Source organism: Phoenix dactylifera, chromosome 9, assembly GCF_051530095.1.
Source record: "Phoenix dactylifera cultivar Ajwa chromosome 9, Ajwa_hap1_PhDact_Kaust_v1.1, whole genome shotgun sequence".
NCBI classification, from domain to species: Eukaryota; Viridiplantae; Streptophyta; class Magnoliopsida; order Arecales; family Arecaceae; genus Phoenix; species Phoenix dactylifera.
In genome coordinates, this window is record NC_143198.1 from 6,927,608 (window position 1) to 6,942,078 (window position 14,471).

The following is a 14,471-nucleotide window of genomic DNA, read 5'->3' on the forward strand; positions in this document are numbered from 1 at the left end:
TAAAGATTCTCAGGTCAGATAGAGGAGGAGAATACACCTCTAATGACTTGAATGAATTCTGTAGAGTTAATGGAATTCTACATGAAGTTACACCTCCCTATTCACCTCAGTCTAATGGAGTGGCTGAAAGGAAAAATAGGACTCTGCAAGATATGGTAAGATCTTTGCTTGCCAACTCAGGTTTACCTGAGGTTTGGTGGGGGGAAGCAATGCTTACTGCATGTTTTCTGCTTAATAGGGTTCTATTTAAAAGAATGAAAAGGACATATCCTAATGGCAGACAATAGAGTTTTCATTGTCATATCCTCGGTTTTATGTTTCAGAGATAACCCAAAGTCTTTCCAAGAAGGTGGGAGCTTGTCAATGGTACAAGCAACTTGAAGGCTCTCAGTTATACCCATTCCCCTTAAGCCTAATTCATGATAAATCACTGTTAACTCATGGGCTTGGCCAACTACGGGCTTGGTGTCAACCATCTTATAAGACAGAAATTGACTAGCAGCATACTTGTCCATTCCGGCATCTTGGATACCATATTTCTTATTAAGATCATCCCAAATCTCCTTGGAGGTTTTAAAAGTGCAGTAGACATCAAAAAGGGGATCATTAAGATAGGACAGAATCCTTCCCCTACACAGGTAGTCTTTCTTCTTAAATTCCTCCAAATTACAAGTTCTAGCTGGTTCATTCTCTTCCTCATTTGGAGGAGAGTCAAAGATTATGGAAAATAACCCAAGTGTGGTTAAGAAGATTTCCATCTTCTGTCTCCAATGCTTAAAGTTATTTCCATTAAATTTTTCAGGAGGAACCGGGTCACTTGCATTGGCCATTGGGGTAACTCTAAGTACTAGCCTATTATATGTAGGAGAGAAATCTACTTCAAGAATGTTGGGAATATACTGTCTCAGAAAATTTTAAATCTATAATACTCTACTTCAATAAATAATAGGCAGAAATAGGCTTACAGAAAATAAATAGAGAAAGTGGAAAAATAGAACCCGAGATGCTGAGGCGTGGTATGTTGGTCACTTTTCTTGAAGTAGATTTCGCCGCCTTACAGTGCACTAGGCTTAGATGGCGTTCTACTCCTGAGATACAACAGCCTCTCGCACTGTTCCTTCTGCCTCAATGATTTGCACGGATCAAAGAAGCTTTCGAACCCAGAATCAGTATGCAGCAAGCCCGTTGATTGAAAGAAAAACAGCAAAACCGGGAGAATAGAAGTTATCTGTTTTCAATTCTATATATATATCATGTCTAATCCGAAGAGGTCTATTTATAGACTTCTTCGGGACAGACGCGACCCAAAACCGATCCAACGGTCAAAACCGGTAAGAAAGTTTGAAAAAACACTGGGAGTATGGCCAGCGGATGCGAGGTTGGTTGCGAAGAGGTGCTAACGAGGAAGCGACGTGGCTCCTCGTGCTATGGGTGCGAGGCACGGCCCACGCACCTCTTGGCTCATCGTACCCGTTGTCCGACCTCGGCTCCTCTGGGCTCATCACACCTGTGGTCCGACCTCGGCCTCGGCTCTTCGCGCTTCAGTTGAGGTGGGTCGGACGAGCACAGGCACACAGAACCTCGGACGAGCAGGGGCAGGGCCCAGCGAGCACAAGCACATGCGCAAAGAACCTTCGCTCGGACAAGCACAGGCACAGCTCGGCTGCAGAGAACCTCGGCTCGGACAAGCACAGGCCCAACGAGCACAAGAAAACCGAGCTCGGCTCGGACAAAGAGGGAACATCCCAACGAGCACAAGAAAACCAAGCTTTACGTAATAGAAATAAAAAGGAGGGAATGGGAATCGAACCTGTTATCTCATCCCCACCCAAACAACACACCAACCACCAAGCCAAACTCCCTTATTAACATATATATATATAATATATATATTTTAAGTATGAAAACTTTTAATCATTAAAAATCTAACAGCTTTTAGTCTTAATTTGCATTCATTGGAGATCTCCGCCATTGTTTCAAACCATTCTGATGTATCTTAAATGGTCTCCAACTCTTTCTACGTTTGGGAGTCTCAGAACAGACACCAGATGCCAAGGCCTGCTGAAGTTATAGCTAAAATTCATCATCCCCCACAATCGTCTCAGCGTCCAACCCCCATGAACAACAATCTGCACCCTGGCTTTTATCCAAACCGACCTTGTTTACATGAAATTAAGCTTGGTCGATAAGTATTAGGCCTGCATGCCATTCCCTGCGAACCATGGGTTTTTTTTTTTTTTCCAGAAACAGAAGGACAAAAAAAGAAGTTTGGCATTCTACGAGAATGATCATGAAAATATATAACCTATTTGGACACTAAATATTGTTAAAAAATTAAAACAATATATATGACATCTATTATTTTGCTAAATATTAACAGTTAAGATGTGGCACGTAAAAATGTTAAGACAGATGACAAATCATAAGTCAAAATTCAAGAGAGTAAACCAGGGGGGAAGGATTGAAAAATTTGCATGGTTACTGTGCTGCATTGCATTCATAACTATACCGGTTAACAGTTAATTAAAAGGCACATCCTTATTTCTACCATAGTTCCAGCGAAGCCATCTGACATGGGCCTTATTTCTGAACAGGAGAAGGCAAGGCTGCAGTAAGTATAGCATAACAATTTGGAGAATGAGAAGTTTTTGTGGAACTGGAGCTAATTCAGTTGGTAATGCACTCCTGGAATAAATACTACCATGGTTGAACTTAATCCTGGATGAGCAAAGTGGAGAGTTGACAGTAGGTTAATTGCCGATAATAATATATTAAAAAAAATATGAAATGTAATGGATTTATTATATGTATGAGACAGTCACATAGTGTCAAAAAAATTATAACACAGAGAAACTTCCGCTAGTTTATGTAGAAATTAAATTGAATACTTTTAATTCCAAGTGTGACCCTCATTTATTTAACACATTAAATTGGATATGTTTAATTTAGCCTTTTTTATTTTTTTGGTTTGGTAAGAAAACCTCTGTCTTCTTTTTTTTTTGAATCAACCCTTTTGTTAATGAGTTAGTTTGTTAAGTCCAATAATATCTGATTAGAAAAATATACTCTAATGTTGTGAGATTTTTTATTCTCTATCACTCAAATTTGTTATCCATTAGAGGCTTGAACATTTGGTATTTGTCATATGTTCTCTAAATCATAACTGAAATTTCAAGATAAGCCCAAGTATAGTTTTTAGGAAATTTTGGTCTATATTCGATGAAATATCAAAAAATAACTGATTGGTAATTATAAATAGTGATAGAAGAATTGATTAGTAATTAAAACTAGTGATTATATAGCACTTGGTTACCTATGCTAACCTGCAGAAACAAATTAATTCTTGTTGGCCATGAGTATTGTATAAAACTTATAATAATATATATATATATATATATATATATATATATATATTGCATATATACCCTTCTAAACATTGGACTTTGCGTAAATATTCTTTTGAAATTGATATTTGCATTAATACCCTCATAAGACATTTATTTTGAGTGTATACCATTCCTTTTTTTCATATGTACCCATATAATTTAATGCCATTAAAAAATTATTGGTTTAAAAATAAAATGATTGAAATACCCTTAAATAATAAATATGCAAAAAAATATTTATAAGGGTATTGTTACGGGGGAACTTAGCCACCATGCCCCACGTGACCGGCACGCGCGCCCAGGAAGACTACGGCAGCTCCTTGATCCAGCAATCCGACCCCGAGTCGGACATCTTCGGCTCCGCAGCCCGACCCCGAGTCGGCTGCTCCTTGATCCAGCAATCAGACCCCGAGTCGGCAGCCCCTTGATCCAGCAATCCGACCCCGAGTCGGACATCTTCGGCTCCGCAGCCCGACCCCGAGTCGGCTGCCCCTTGATCCAGCAATCCGACCCCGAGTCGGACATCTTCGTCTCCGCAGCCCGACCCCGAGTCGGACATCTCTCGACAACGACAGGCTATTCCCCAGAGGCACACCGCAGCCTCCTGTTCCACTACTCCCTGCAACGGTTGTATCTGGCGCTGCTCCACGATCCCCTGTAACAGCCGTACAAAGCGGAGCTCCACTACGCCCTGTCATGGCCGTACCCAGCGCTGCCCCACGACGCCCTGTAACGGCCGTGTCAGTGGCAGCTCCATCGTGCCCCACGATGACGAACCCCCTGAAAGACCCCCCAGCCTGGTATATATGCGGCTGGGGGGAGGAGGGGGGGTAAGCAAAAACTTCCAGTGCATTCTCTTACTTGCTACTATTATCTCTCCTTCTCCTCCAATCTCCTCTGACTTGATCGTCGGAGGGCCCCCACTACCCCAGTGGTGGTGCGAGGCTTGCTTGCAGGTTTCCCGGTGGAAGGTGGAGCGCAATCAACACCAACCAAGGCAACTCAAACGGAACCCCGTTCACACCGCTGTGCCAATCGTTCTCGGTTTGGACCACCAGCAACAGTTGGCGCTAGAGGAAGGGCCCGAATCTCAGAGCGATCGTAATGGCACGGCGAGGTGGTCGTGAAGCTTCCAATGCCTCCGGTCGCGGGGCCTCTCGCGCCTCCGGCCGGGAGGCCGCTGCGTCTCCAACACATTCTCAGCAACACTCCACCGCTCCACCTCCCATTCAGATGGTCGAAGCCGCTCAGTTCGACCAGTTAGCCCAGCAGGTTCGCACCCTCGCGGAGGCAGTGCAGAACCTGCAGGGTGTGATGTCTCGGGCGCCGCAGCGGGCCCAGGAGCCGCTGCTCCCTGAGCACTCACCTGTCCTCCTCAACCCGCGCTCCTTCCTCTCCCATGGGGAGGAGCGCCGGCGCGAGGAAGATTCTCGAGCACGGTCCATTCTGCCGGGACCTTCCCATCGGAGCTGCGCGGGGTACGAGAGGCGGGCCCGGGCGCGTTCCCAGATTCCCCAGTCCTCAAGGAACCCGCGCTCCAGTCGGTCCCCCTCTCGGTGCTCCTTGTCTCCCACCCATCGGTCGCGCTCCCTGGACCGGCGGGTGGACGATCTCCACCGACAACTCCAGGTCCTGAAGGGCCACTCCAAAGATTCCTTCGCCGACTTGGAGATCTCCTCCCAGCCGGCGCTTGCCTCGAGGATCCTGCGGACCCCGAATCCGTCGGAGTTTAAAATGCCGGTGATCGAGCCCTATGACGGGGCGGCGGACCCGCGGGATCACGTCGAGAGTTTCAGGACCCTTATGCTCCTCCACGGAGCATCAGATCCTCTCCTCTGCAAGGCCTTCCCGGCGACCCTCCGTGGCCCGGCAAGGGCGTGGTTCGCCGGCTTGGAGGCTAACTCAATCCAGTCCTTCGACCAGTTTACTCGCCTCTTCATCACCCATTTCGCCGTCAGTAGCCGGCGGCGACTGGTCTCCGACTCCCTCTTTGATGTCCGGCAAAACGAGGGAGAAAGCTTGCGGGATTATCTTACCCGCTTCAACAAGGCTACGCTGGAAGTCCGGAACCTGAGCCAGGAGGTGGCTCTGTCAGCCCTGAAGCGTGGCTTCCGAAAGGGCAGACTCACCTTCTCCCTGGACAAACGCCTGCCGCGGAGCTTCCCGGAGCTGTTGTCCCGGGCGAACCAGTATGCGGACGCCGAGGAGGCGGCCGCCCACCGGAGCAAGGAGGCCGCCGAGATCCCTCCAAAGCTCGGGAAGAAAAGGCGAAAAGAGGCACGCCAGAGGAGGAGCCCGACGCCTCAACGTCGGCGCAGAAGCCTGTCGCCGGCAAGGAACCACGGCGCCCTACGCCCTCGTTCTCCGCCCCGACGTTTCAACCGGTACACTCCTCTCCTGACTCCCCGGGCCCAGATCCTTATGGAAATCAAGGGGCGGGAGGACCTCCCGGTCCCGAGACAGATGAAGAAGATTCCTGGGAGGAGGCCCTCTCGGGCGTACTGTGAGTACCACCGGGACCACGGCCACGACACCGAAGACTGCTTCCAGCTTCGGGACGAGATCGAGGCTCTCATCCGCCGAGGGCGTCTCGGTCGATATGTGAACGACCGACGTCCCCCCGCAGACCCACGTCCGGCCGACCCGGCCCCTCAGGAGCCTCGGGAGCAGAATCGACCCGTCGCGGGCGTGATCCACACTATCACTGGGGGCTGCCCGCGGCCCGAGAGGAACGCAGGGGGCTCGACTGAAGCGTCAGGGGCAGCCGTCGCAAAGAGGCAGAGGGTCGGTAATGTAATCACTTTTTGTGATGAAGATGTAAAGGGGGTTCAGAAGCCCCACGATGACGCCGTGGTGATCTCCCTCACTATGGCAAACTATGATGTAAGGCGTGTTCTTGTGGATAGTGGAAGCTCAGCTGATATTTTGTTTTACGAGGCCTTCCAAAAGATGAGCTTGTCCAGACAATTGTTGCACAAAACATCTACCCTCCTCATAGGATTCACTGGTGACGCTATCTCGGCCGAAGGTGTCGTTGAGCTGCCTGTGACTGCGGGCGTTGCACCCGCAGAAGCCACGGTGCGGCTCGGGTTCTTGGTCGTCCGTGTTCCCTCGGCCTACAATGCTATCCTCGGACGACCCGGACTGAACGCCCTTCGCGCGGTGGTCTCTACGTACCACTTGCTCATGCGGTTCCCCACGGCGGCCGGGATTGGAGAGGTTCGAGGTGACCAACCGACCGCAAGGCAAGGTTTCCTAGCAACTCTCAAAGGGAAGAAGCCTGTAGAAGCCTTAAGCGTCGAGTCCCTCGACGCCAGAGACGAGGTGGCCTTGCGGCACGGGGAGCCGGCCGAGGGTGTGATCGAAGTTCCCCTCGAGGAAGGTCGCCCAGACAGGACGATCCGGGTCGGCGCCAATCTCGACCTGGGAGCTCGGGCCCGGTTGGTGGAATTCCTCCGAGCCAATGTCGATGTGTTTGCCTGGTCGGCGGCCGATGTACCTGGGATCGACCCGGAGGTCATTTCTCACGCCCTCAACGTCGACCCGACCCACCGACCGGTAAAACAGAAGAAGAGATAGTGCCCCGGATCGGATCCGAGTGGTCGACCAGGAGGTAGACAAGCTCTTGGAGGCAGGATTCATAAGGGAGGTCAGCTACCCCGAATGGCTGGCAAATGTCGTACTTGTCCGGAAGGCGAGCGGAAAGTGGAGGATGTGCGTCGACTACACCGACCTGAACAAGGCATGCCTCAAGGATAGCTTTCCGCTTCCGCGGATAGACCAACTGGTCGACGCGACTTCCGGATATCAGCTGCTGTCTTTCATGGACGCCTTCTCCGGCTACAACCAGATAATGATGGCTCCACAGGACGAGGAGAAAACTGCCTTTATAACAGACCGGGGGCTGTACTGTTACAAGGTAATGCCCTTCGGTCTGAAGAATGCTGGCGCCACTTACCAGCGCCTCGTCAACAAAATCTTCAAAGAGCAAATCGGCCGGAACATGGAGGTGTACGTGGACGATATGCTGGTGAAGAGCTGCCATGCAGACCAGCACATCGCGGATCTGGAGGAGACTTTCGCCACCTTGCGGAAGTTTCGCATGAAGCTGAACCCAGCGAAGTGCGCCTTTGGCGCTTCGGCCGGGAGGTTCCTCGGTTTCATTGTCAACCAGCGGGGGATCGAAGCCAACCCGGACAAAATCAAGGCCATCCAAGATATGTCCCCTCCGACCAAAGTGAAGGAGGTTCAGGAGCTCGCTGGGAGGGTCGCCGCGCTCGGACGATTTGTGGCAAAATCGGCCGAACGCTGCCAACCTTTCTTCAAGGTGTTGAAACGCCCGAAAGACTTCCTCTGGACGGCCGAATGTCAAGCAGCATTCGACCAGCTCAAGGAATACTTGGCGTCTCCTCCCCTGCTGTCCAAGCCGCAAGAAGGGGAGATGCTCTACCTCTATCTGGCGGTCTCCCCAACCGCAGTCAGTGCGGTACTGGTTCGGGAAGAGGCAAAGCTCCAGAAGCCTGTGTACTACATCAGCCGGGTCCTACGGGATGCCGAGACGCGGTATACGAAGGCTGAAAAGATCGCCTTCGCGCTGCTGACCGCGACCAGGAGGCTTCGCCCCTATTTCCAGGCCCATTCTGTCACCCTCTTGGCCGACCAACGAGCGGAATTTCCCGAGGCTCGGCCCTCGGATGCCAGGCTAGGGGTGGCAAAATGTGACCCGACCCGCCAACCCGACCCGTGTTCGACCCGCCATAAACAGGTTTGGGTTTGGCCTAAACAGGTTCGGGTCGTAAACAGGTTGACCCGTTAAACCTGTTTATTAATTGGGTCGGATACGGGTTTTATATGTCTGACCCGTGTTACCCGTTTAACCCGTTTAATTGTTGGGCTGATAGACAAGGGCCACAACCCACAAAGCCTAGGGCCGGCCCAACTCCCCGCCTCAGCCCGTTTTAGTTGCCTCGGCCCAACACACCGCGTTGGCCCAATTTAATATTTATCGCGTCCGCACAGTCTCCAACTCCAAGGCACAGTCCGTGACTTATCGATTGCCCGAGTTCCCGACTTCCCGTCTCCTACTCTTCTCCTTAGGGTTAGGATTTAGGGTTTGTGCTGCGCCGCCCGAGCTCCATTTGGCTATTCCCTCCCTCAGGTCAGGCCTTAGTCTCTCTCGAGCCTCTCCCCTCTCCTTCGGACCTTCGCCTCCACCCTCTCCTCCTCCGTGCCGACAACTTTGGCCTCCCCGTCGACGGCGATCGTGGCGGCTTGAGGACCACACTCCACCATCCGCGACCTCTCCTTAGTTAGGGACTTAGGGTTAGGGTTTGTGTGCCGCCCGAGCTCTATTCCCTCCCTCAGTCTTTCTCGAGTCTCTCCCCTTTGCTCTCCTTCGGATTCTTCGCCTCCCGAGCCCTCTCCTCCGGACCTCTGCCTCCGCCCTCTCCTCCCCTGTGCCGACAACTTCGGCCTCCCCATCGACGGCGACCGTGGCGGCTCGGATCCTCTGCTCTACCGAGGTAAGAAAGATCTATCTTTTCTTCTTTCTTCCTTTGATGTTTCAGTCTTTCCTCTTTTCTTTTTCTCAAAGAACTTAATTAAAAAAGTCAGACCTTGTTCTTTTGTTAAGGTGTTTCCAATTCGTTTACAAGGATTTTTGTCGATAGTTGTGCAATCTGTGATGAAGTTGTTGTTTATTGCTGAGTTGCAATGATTATTCATCAAATTAATCACCATCTTTCGGCTGAGATTGCATAAACGTTTTGCTATTTTTTTTTATTTTTGATTTGTTAGTCCGATAGATAAAATATGAATGCCATGAGGTATCTGATGCTCAGTCTAATCGATGGCTGTGCTTCTCGTTAGAGTGGCAGATAAGGAGACGAACAGGTCTTGCGACACTGGTTGCTCTTCTTCCATGAGCTTCCTGTTACTTTTACCCTGCTTACATCTTTCTGTTCGAATCCTTTAGAAAATTGTTTGAGGTGTTGAAGAAAATTAACCAAAATCAGTAAGAATTTTGAGAAAAAAATCTTTTCTTGCAGGTAAATTTTGATGATTGGCCTAAATGTTAATGTTTCAGGATGGTTATTCCCCTAGATTTGTTCCACTCAATCTAGCAAATGATTATTCTTTACCTTTGGCTGCTTGCAATTAGATATACTTTGAAAGGGTTCTCATTTAATTTCAACATTTGTGGAGGTTGATTTGTTTGGACAGCTGCTTTACATGAGGGTGATGTTGATGCTGAACATTTATGGTGTGCTTTTTCATGATGATTTTTTCATGATTTATCTCCACATAGCTTCATTCTTATAATCTTATGTTATTCAATATAGCTATTTGATAGTTTCTTTTGCTAGATTCTTTTTTTGCACAGGTTGCTATTGTAAGTTTGTAACTTTGGGATAGCAAGAAAATTCATCTGGAGATTGCCAAGCAAAAGGAAATTCATCTTGATGTATGCAATGCTGTTTTTATTTTTATTCAATAATAGTCTAATAGCCATCCCTAGAGGGACAAGAGGTGGAGATATTAGGTGTTCAGTTGGTCTGATGATCTGGGTCTGTGATTCTTGGTTGTAGTTCTATTAGCCTGGCTTTGTTTGTTAGGGATGCATGGAGTTGGTGCAGGCAACTGGTACTCGATATTCTTGGTTGTATGCAATGCTGTTCAGCTCTTTGCTATTGCTCTCTTGTGCCCGATATGAACTTAAATTGTGATCTGAAGTTGGTGCAGGCAGCTGGTACTTGATCTGTTCGATCACATAACTTTTGTCCCCTTATATTGAGGTACCAAACTCTTTTCTCTCCTTATCTTTTCATTAATTTCCTGACATCTATTATCGCAACTTTTCTGCGATACGAGCTCTTTGATTTGTATTAATCAAGTTGTACTAATCAACTTTTTTGCGATACAGGCTCTTTTCTACGATACGCTGCTGCTTTCTGGGTTATAGAAATATCGTGTTTTAGCAGCCACATTTTTGTCAGTGTTTATATTCTTGTGATTGAAAACTGACTACCTGTTCTCTTCACCATTTCTACAGTAAGTTACAGAGTGATGTTTTGAGGGAAGCAATCTCTCAGATTGCAAATGATTCTCGAGAGAAGAAGCGCAATTTTACTGAAACCATTGAGCTACAAATTGGTCTGAAAAACTATGACCCCCAAAAAGATAAGCATTTCAGCAGATCTTATGTTTACCTAATATAATTTTTAATGGCAAACATCATACAAATAACTTGTCCAATGCATTTGAATTCAGGGCCTGGTTGTTCTTCTATTGTCTATGGAGAGGCAGAGGAACTTGGACCTTTCTTAATACAAAAAGGCATGCCAGAGCTCAAATTCAACAAGCATTCTTGGAACCGAAGGAATTGCGACTCATCACTCGCCTATAGGCCCTATACTGGTAAGCTCATCACTTGTAAGCTGTGAAATACATATTATTGATTTAAATAACTTAGGGACAAGATCATTAAACTACATCTGCATTATATCTGTTGATGAACAATGTATGAAGAAAAATGAAAACATCTAGTAGCTCATTTTCATTAATTACAATTTGCAGCAACAAAATATTATACTAATGCTTGATTATGTCTTCTGCAGACAGAGAAAATAGGGCTTGACTATATGGATGTTGAAGCACTAAAAAAATGAATAAAAACAAGAAGCTGGTCAAAAAGCTTGCTAAGAAGTACTATGCTTTCCTAGCATCAGAGGCCATCATGTATATTGATATTTGTTCTATGTGAAACAGATTTTCTTTTCGGGCTATTCCATATGTAAATTTGGATGATTTGACTTGTATTCCTTATCTTTGTAAAGATTAAATATTTTTTGAATATTGTTGGTATTAGATGAATGAATAAATACTTGTATTCCTTATGTTCAGCTTTTTGTAAAGATTGAATGCTTTTTTAATGTCAATGATGTTGGGACAAGATTTTTGTAATGTTTTCTAAATTTACCTTCTTTTTTTTCTTGTGCTGCTTAATGTATAAAACAGGTTGGATCGGATTGGGTTGGGCTAAGGTCTAAGGCTAAGAGCCTAAGTGGTTATTGGTTAGTGGTTACCTATTTATTAAACAGGTTTGGTTGGGCAGGTTAAATAGGTTCAAACAGGTTAAACGGGTCGGGTTGGGCAGGTTAAATAGGTTGGGTTGGGCAAGTTAAACAGGTCGGGTTGGGCAGGTTAAACAGGTTTAAACGGGTCGGTTGGGCAAACAGGTTAAACAGGTCGGGTCGGGTTGGGCAAACAGGTTACCCGTTAATTAAACAGGTTAAACGGGTCGGGTCGGGTTACCTGTTTAATAAACAGGTCGGGTTCAGGTTGTAATTTCTGACCTGTTTAATAAACAGGTCAAGTTCAGGTTTATGATTTTCTGACCCGATCTGTATCTGACCCGACCTGTTTATGCCTGACCCGACCCGATTGCCACCCCTATGCCAGGCTAACCCGATGATCATCCCGGGAGCAGACTAGCCTGAAACCCCGACCGGTCGCCTCGGCTTGCGCCAGCCTTGGCCGTCCAACAAGCGGAATTTCCTGAGGCCTGACAACCCTCGGATGCCAGGCTAACCCGATGATCATCCCGGGAGCAGACTAGCCTGAAGCCCCGACCGATCGCCTCGGCTTGCGCCAGCCTTGGCCGACCAACGAGCGGAATCTCCCGAGGCTCGGCCCTCGGATGCCAGGCTAACCCGATGATCATCCCGGGAGCAGACTAGCCTGAAGCCCCGACCGGTCGCCTCGGCTTGCGCCAGCCTTGGCCGACCAACGAGCGGAATCTCCCGAGGCTCGGCCCTCGGATGCCAGGCTAACCCGATGATCATCCCGGGAGCAGACTAGCCTGAAGCCCCGACCGGTCGCCTCGGCTTGCGCCAGCCTTGGCCGACCAACGGGCGGAATCTCCCGAGGCTCGGCCCTCGGATGCCAGGCTAACCCGATGGTCATCCCGGGAGCAGACTAGCCTGAAGCCCCGACCGGTCGCCTCGGCTTGCGCCAGCCTTAGCTGACCAACGAGCGGAATTTCCTTAGGCCTAACCCTCGGATGCCTGGCTTAGCGCCGGAAGAAGTTCCTGAGGCCTAACCCTCGGATGCCTGGCTTAGCGCCGGAAGAATTCCCTGAGGCCTAACCCTCGGATGCCTGGCCTAGCGCCGGAAGAATTCCCTGAGGCCTAACCCTCGGATGCCTGGCCTAGCGCCAGAAGAATTTCCTGAGGCCTAACCCTCGGATGCCTGGCTTAGCGCCGGAAGAATTTCCTGAGGCCTAACCCTCGGATGCCTGGCCTAGCGCCGGAAGAATTCCCTGAGGCCTAACCCTCGGATGCCTGGCCTAGCGCCAGAAGAATTTCCTGAGGCCTAACCCTCGGATGCCTGGCTTAGCGCCGGAAGAAGTTCCTGAGGCCTAACCCTCGGATGCCTGGCTTAGCGCCGGAAGAAGCTCCTGAGGCCTAACCCTCGGATGCCTGGCTTAGCGCCGGAAGAATTCCCTGAGGCCTAACCCTCAGATACCTGGCCTAGCGCCAGAAGAATTTCAAGAGTCGGGAGTCAGCGAGACGTTACCAAGAGTTAAAAAGAAAGGCGGACGGAGGAGGGCCCCCGGTTAAATAGGCGGAAAGGTGGGTGACGCCTCGGTGACGCCAGACGACGCCTGGCTGCCGAAGGGTCGCTCGCGCCCCAAAGGCGAATCGACGCCATTAAGGAAGGATGTCCGCCGAAATCCTCAGACTGCCAGGTCAGCAACAACCGCCATACGTCATAAAGAAGGCGGGGAGCTCGAAGCGCGCGCGCCTCTCCGAGGGATGGCGGCAATCTCGAAGCATCACTCCCTTCACCCGTTCTCCTTCTGGTTCCGGGCTCGGAAGTGGGGGGCTACTGTTACGGGGGAACTTAGCCACCATGCCCCACGTGACCGGCACGCGCGCCCAGGAAGACTACGGCAGCTCCTTGATCCAGCAATCCGACCCCGAGTCGGACATCTTCGGCTCCGCAGCCCGACCCCGAGTCGGCTGCTCCTTGATCCAGCAATCCGACCCCGAGTCGGCAGCCCCTTGATCCAGCAATCCGACCCCGAGTCGGACATCTTCGGCTCCGCAGCCCGACCCCGAGTCGGCTGCCCCTTGATCCAGCAATCCGACCCCGAGTCGGACATCTTCGTCTCCGCAGCCCGACCCCGAGTCGGACATCTCTCGACAACGACAGGCTATTCCCCAGAGGCACGCCGCAGCCTCCTGCTCCACTACTCCCTGCAACGGTTGTATCTGGCGCTGCTCCACGATCCCCTGTAACAGCCGTACAAAGCGGAGCTCCACTACGCCCTGTCATGGCCGTACCCAGCGCTGCCCCACGACGCCCTGTAACGGCCGTGTCAGTGGCAGCTCCATCGTGCCCCACGATGACGAACCCCCCTGAAAGACCCCCCAGCCTGGTATATATGCGGCTGGGGGGAGGAGGGGGGGTAAGCAAGAACTTCCAGTGCATTCTCTTACTTGCTACTATTATCTCTCCTTCTCCTCCAATCTCCTCTGACTTGATCGTCGGAGGGCCCCCACTACCCCAGTGGTGGTGCGAGGCTTGCTTGCAGGTTTCCCGGTGGAAGGTGGAGCGCAATCAACACCAACCAAGGCAACTCAAACGGAACCCCGTTCACACCGCTGTACCAATCGTTCTCGGTTTGGACCACCAGCAACAGGTATATATGTAAATAATAACTTTGCAAGAATATTTATGCAAGTTTGCATATCAAAGAGGATATACATGCAAAAAAAAATATTTTATTTTTATCTATTTTATCTTATTTTAACACTCAAATTAGTATAGTGCTTACTTCTCAATGTTTTCTACAAAAACATAGCTCGAAAAAAAAAATTTGACTATTAGATTATAAATAGAGTTATGGAAGTTCTTTTACTAATCATGAGATTGTTTTACTTTATTCTTCCTTATTTATAAGTATTGTCATATCTTATTTAAATGAAAACTTGCTTATAATGTTTATTATTATAAATGCATATGAAAGAGCATGGATCAGAATATAGAAAAGAATTAAAATCTCTTAAAGACACAATAGAT

The 14,471-nt window shown here is 49.2% G+C and overlaps 1 long non-coding RNA gene and 2 other non-coding genes across 14 annotated transcripts; all 3 read left to right on the forward strand.

The window, feature by feature from the left end:
- Positions 1–8,318: 8,318 nt before the first annotated feature.
- On the forward strand, positions 8,319–11,287 carry LOC120112394 (uncharacterized). 12 transcript variants are annotated; one of them, XR_016396378.1, is made up of 5 exons: positions 8,319–8,908; positions 9,434–10,028; positions 10,119–10,180; positions 10,309–10,802; positions 11,003–11,287. It is a non-coding gene; the product is annotated as an uncharacterized LOC120112394 (long non-coding RNA). The 12 variants fall into 12 exon arrangements; XR_016396379.1 differs by having other exon boundaries at positions 8,330–8,908; positions 9,591–10,028; XR_016396381.1 differs by lacking the exon at positions 8,319–8,908 and having other exon boundaries at positions 8,915–9,849; positions 9,974–10,028.
- Positions 9,059–9,143, forward strand: LOC120108932 (small nucleolar RNA Z196/R39/R59 family). Its single transcript, XR_005510050.1, has one exon. It is a non-coding gene; the product is annotated as a small nucleolar RNA Z196/R39/R59 family (small nucleolar RNA).
- On the forward strand, positions 9,200–9,341 carry LOC120108934 (small nucleolar RNA F1/F2/snoR5a). The gene has a single exon (XR_005510052.1). It is a non-coding gene; the product is annotated as a small nucleolar RNA F1/F2/snoR5a (small nucleolar RNA).
- Positions 11,288–14,471: the final 3,184 nt, after the last annotated feature.